Source organism: Myotis lucifugus, unplaced genomic scaffold, assembly GCF_000147115.1.
Source record: "Myotis lucifugus unplaced genomic scaffold, Myoluc2.0 scaffold_6352, whole genome shotgun sequence".
Lineage (NCBI taxonomy): Eukaryota > Metazoa > Chordata > Mammalia > Chiroptera > Vespertilionidae > Myotis > Myotis lucifugus.
This window is the reverse complement of record NW_005877400.1, coordinates 1,804-6,993: the sequence shown is the minus strand read 5'-3', so window position 1 is coordinate 6,993 and position 5,190 is coordinate 1,804. Positions and strand designations below refer to the sequence as shown.

Below are 5,190 nucleotides of genomic sequence, written 5' to 3'. Positions count from 1 at the left end.
AGTTCCTCATGTGGTGACCCCCAATTTCATTGTTACAAATTGAACATAATTAAAGCATAGTGATTCATCACAAAAACAATATGTAATTATATACGTGTTTTCCGACGGTCTTAGGCGACCCCTGTGAAAGGGTCGTTCGACCCCCAAAGGGGTCGCGACCCACAGGTTGAGAACCGCTGCTTTAAGGCCACAACCCAGAAGTCACACACATCACATTCTAGTAACTAGAATATAGTCACGTGGTGATGAGTATCATGAGGGAGGCTGGGAAATGTAGTTTTATCTGGGCCACACGCACCCAGCTAAAATCCTGAAGTTCTGTTACAAAAGGAAGAGGGGAGATAGTTACAGAGGGACCACGGGGTCTCCGTCGCACCAGGGCTCTGCTACCGAAGGGCTAGGTGGCCCTTAGGCAACGAGACTTTACTGCCCTGAGCCTTAGCTTCCTCATCTGTAAAATGGAAATAATATTCCACTCTGCCAAAACCGGTTTGGCTCAGTGGATAGAGCGTCGGCCTGCGGACTGAAGGGTCCCAGGTTCGATTCCGGCCAAGGGCACGTACCTGGGTTGCGGGCACATCCCCAGTGGGAGATGTGCAGGAGGCAGCTCGTCGATGTTTCTCTCTCATCGATGTTTCTGACTCTCTATCTCTCTCCCTTCCTCTCTGTAAAAAAATCAATAAAATATATTTAAAAAAAAATATTCCACTCTGTTGGTGGGTGGGTGAGAATCCAATGAGACTGTAGGTGCCAAGTGTGTAGCACAGGACCTGGCCATCCCCGGCCTGGAATGTGTACAGGAGGCGCCTGGTACCGGTGGGTCCAGGCTCCGGGCGATGTGCTCCTTTGTGAGGAACTAGCCCTGGGTTCAGGAGCTGAACCCAGCGCTGCCCTTGGTTAAGTAACTTCTCTAAAACAAAGGCTCTGGCTCCTCCACACGTGGAAATCCCCTCGGCCTCCTGACCTCGGGACTGGGGCTGTGTCCTTCCACACCCATCTCCCTTCCCTTCCCCCGGAGAGAGACAGACTCCACGGAGGGGGTTCGTCTACAGGGTCTCCAGCCCCCCAGCCCCAGCACAGTCAAGCACCCATCCCTTAACCAGTGCCACCAAGGCAGGTCTCACCGGTGATGCTCCTCGCTCTCTAGAGGCAGAAGTCATACTTTCAATCATTGCTCAGGAGGCCCCAACCCTTGCTGCAGAGTTTCACTTGTTATCAGCATCCTGGGCAAACCCAGACATTCAGAGACTGTCTCTTCCAGGTGCGTGCGTGAAAGCTACCAAATGTGAGTGTGGGCATGTTCAATTAAAAACATAAAAACGCATAAATAAATTTCAAGAGCATGAGAGCTACACACAGCACATCTGCTGGTGAGGTATGTTTGCAGACCCTCCTGTATGCCTCCATTTTATTTTTAATGTATTCTTCTTGATTTCAGAGAGGAAAGGAGAGGGAGAGAGAGAGAGAGAAACATCAATGATGAGAGAGAATCATTGATTGGCTGCCTCCTGCACGCCCCCTACTGGGGAGCGAGCCCACAACCCGGGCATGTGCCGTGACTGGACATTGAACCCGTGACCTCTCAGTTCCTCTGAGCCACACCCAGCTGGGCCTATTTTATTTTTTAAAAATATGTTTTTATTACCCTAGTCTAGCTGGTTTGGCTCAGTGGATAGAGCATCAGCCCTATCCAGTGAACGGTCCTGGGTTCGATTCCACTCAAGGGCATGTACCTTGGTTGCAGGATCAGAGCGTATGCGGGAGGTCACTAATATCTGTGTCTCTCTCACATCGATGATTCTCTCTCTCTGTCTCTCCCCTCTGAGCCCACAACCTGGGCACGTGCCCCGACCGGGAATCGAGCCCATGACCTCCTGGTTCATCGGTCGGTGCTCAACCACGGAGCCATACTGGCCAGGCCACACCTCCATTTAAAAAAAAAGGGAAACTGAGGCCCAAAAAGGAAAGAAACTGACCTGGTGAGTCTATGAGTCAGAGATTCCATGTTTCACCTTAACCAAGTGATGGAATTCATCTCCAATAATGTGACGGACCAACATCATGCTACCTTCCGACCCGATACACTGAGAAGGACCCCGCATCCTGCTGCCAGAATCTAATCGCAAGGAAATATCAGACAAACCCAAATCTGGGGGGACCTCTTACAAAGGAACTGGCCTGTAATGTTTAAAAACGTCAACTCCGTGAAACACAAAGGAGGGCTGAGCAATGGCACCAGGCGTGACCTCAGATTGGATCCTGGACTGGAAAGTAACGTTTTGTTAAAAAGGACAGCTTGGTGCTCGCTGAGGCAGCTCATATCCTAAAAAAATTGGAACGATATAGAGAAGATTAGCATGGCCCCTGTGCAAGGATGACACACAAATTCGGGAAGCGTTTCATTTTTTTTAAAATATATTTTATTGATTTTTTACAGAGAGGAAGGGAGAGGGATAGAGAGTTAGAAACATCGATCAGCTGCCTCCCGCACACTCCCCACTGGCGATGTGCCCGCAACCAAGGTACATGCCCTTGACCGGAATCGAACCTGGGACCCTTGAGTCTGCAGGCCGACGCTCTATCCGCTGAGCCAAACCGGTTAGGGCGCGTTTCATATTTTAAGAAAAAAAAAAGGACAGTTTGGAGCCCTAGCTGGTTTGGCTCAGTGGGTAGAGTGTCAGCCTGTGGACTGATGGATGCCGCTGGGTTCGATTCCGGTCAAGGACACATGACCGGGTTACAGGCTCCATCCCCAGTAGGGGGTGAGCAGGAGGCAGCCAATCGGTGATTCTCTCTCATCATTGATGTTTCTATCGCTCTCTCCCTCTCCCTTCCTCTCTGAAATCAATAAACATATATTTTGAAAAAAGGACAATTTGGGGACAACTGGTGATTTGACTATAGACTGAGTTAGATACTAGTGTCGTATCACTGTTAAATGCCCTGCTTTTGATACCTGTGCCGTGTGAGAGAATGCCCACAAACGTGGAAATACACAAAGGGGAAAAATGTCTGAAACTTACTCTCGGATGGTTGGGGAGGTGGGGAAGAGAGAAAGAGCCAGCGATAAAGCAAACTGGTGAAGTGTTAACAATTGGTGAACCTGGATGAAGTTCTACAGAAAGCTTTGTCTTATTCTTGCAACTTTTCTGTAAGGTTAAAATGATTCCAAAAAGGAAAAAAAAATGATTGCAAATTAAAAGTCATGGTTGTGCCGAAACCGGTTTGGCTCAGTGGATAGAGCGTCAGCCTGCGGACTGAAAGGTCCCAGGTTCGATTCCGGTCAAGGGCATGTACCTTGGTTGCGGGCACATCCCCAATAGGAGGTGTGCAGGAGGCAGCTGGTCGATGTTTCTCTCTCATCGATGTTTCTAACTCTCTATCTCTCTCCCTTCCTCTCTGTAAAAAATCAATAAAATATATTTAAAAAAATAATAATAATAAAAATAAATAAATAAAAGTCATGGTTGTAAGGCTTGTATTTCTGAGAGTATCTAGTCTGTGCTTGCATCTGTGGTCAGTTTGGGGAGTTGGGAGGGTGAATTTGCTGCATCAGACACTGCCTTGAGGTCTGACTAGGATCTTAGGGGGTAGTTAGACTTTGGGGGTGTGGCCAGAGTCTCAGAGGCATGGTTGGGATGAGAGGCAGGCGGTATCCAAGGTTCAGACCTTGGGGCGTGGCCAAATTCTCGGAGGTGTGGCCAGAGTCTGGGGCAAGGCCTGAGAAATTCTGTTCCCAAGGGAGGAGTTGTCTGTACTTAGAGCGCCCTCTTGCGGCTACCCTGAGATCTGACCTGACTTTTTTTTAAAATATATTTTTATTGATATCAGAGAGGAAGGGAGAGAGAGATAGAAACATCAATGATGAGAGAGAATCCAACCATGACCTCCTGGTTCATAGGTCGATGCTCAACCACTGAGCCACACCAGCCAGAAAAAGCCCTGCCCTTTTAAAAAACAATTTTATAGAGATAATGCACATACCCAGCAATTTAACTATTTAAAGTGTACAATTTGCCCTAACCGGTTTGGCTCAGTGGATAGAGTGTTGGCCTGCGGACTGAAAGGTCCCAGGTTCGATTCCGGTCAAGGGCATGTACCTTGGTTGCGGGCACATCCCCAGTGGGGAGTGTGCAGGAGGCGGCTGATCGATGTTTCTCTCTCATTGATGTTCTGACTCTCTATCCTTCTCCCTTCCTCTCTGTAAAAAATCAATAAAATATATTTTTTTTAAAAAGAAGAGTTATTTTTAAAAGTAAATAAAAATAAAGTGTACAATTCAATGGTTTTAGTAAGATCAAGAGTTGTGCGATCATCACCACAATCAATTTTAAAACATTTCTTTACCCAGCCCCCTTCAGCCTCAGGCAACGCCGAATATATTTTCTGTCTCTATAGATTTGCCTATGCTGGACATTTTTACATAATCAAATCATACAACATGTGACTGGCTTCTTTCACTTAGCATCATGTTTTTGAGGTTCATTCGAATTTTAGTATGTTATCAGTAATTCATTGCTTTCAATGGCCAAATAATAGTCCATTGTATGGGTATACTGCATTTACTTTATCCCTTTATCAGTTGAACATTTAGGTGTTTTCACAAATCTTTGCATGGGTATCTGTTTTCTATTCTCTAGGATATCTATACAGAAGAGGCTGGGTCATATGAAAATCCATATTTAACCTTCTGAGGAACTGCCAGACTGTTCTCCAACGCAGTGGCACCGTTTTACAGTCCCACCAGCAGTGTACTGCCCGCAGCCCCTCCACAACTTATTACCATAGCATCCTGGTGGGCGTGAGGTGGAGTCTCGTTGTGGTTTGCATTTGCCTTTCCCTAACGGATAACGATGCTGAGTATCTTTTCCTGTCATCCACTTCTTTTGTATCCACTATGCAACCACATGAACTTTTAACCATGTTGCCATATCTGAGCCAGCTTTTTAAAATGAAAACATTAATGATGTTGTTGAAGTCCCAGTGTATCCTTCTCAGAGTCCATCCTTTTCCTGCTCCATGTCCTGCATTTATTGCTCAGCATCACCGCACATTTTCATACTATCATCATATACAAATGTATCCCCAAATAGTTTATAACACTGGTTTTGCAGGTTTTCAAATTTGGTATAAATGACTAGAGGCTCAGTGCACGAAATGCGTGCACTGGTAGGGTCCCTAGTGGCGGCT

The 5,190-nt window shown here is 46.6% G+C and overlaps 1 non-coding gene across 1 annotated transcript; it reads left to right on the top strand.

The window, feature by feature from the left end:
- The first annotated feature begins 2,299 nt into the window (after positions 1-2,299).
- Positions 2,300-2,409, top strand: LOC111824767. The gene has a single exon (XR_002827838.1). It is a non-coding gene; the product is annotated as a U6 spliceosomal RNA (small nuclear RNA).
- The last annotated feature ends 2,781 nt before the right edge of the window (positions 2,410-5,190 follow it).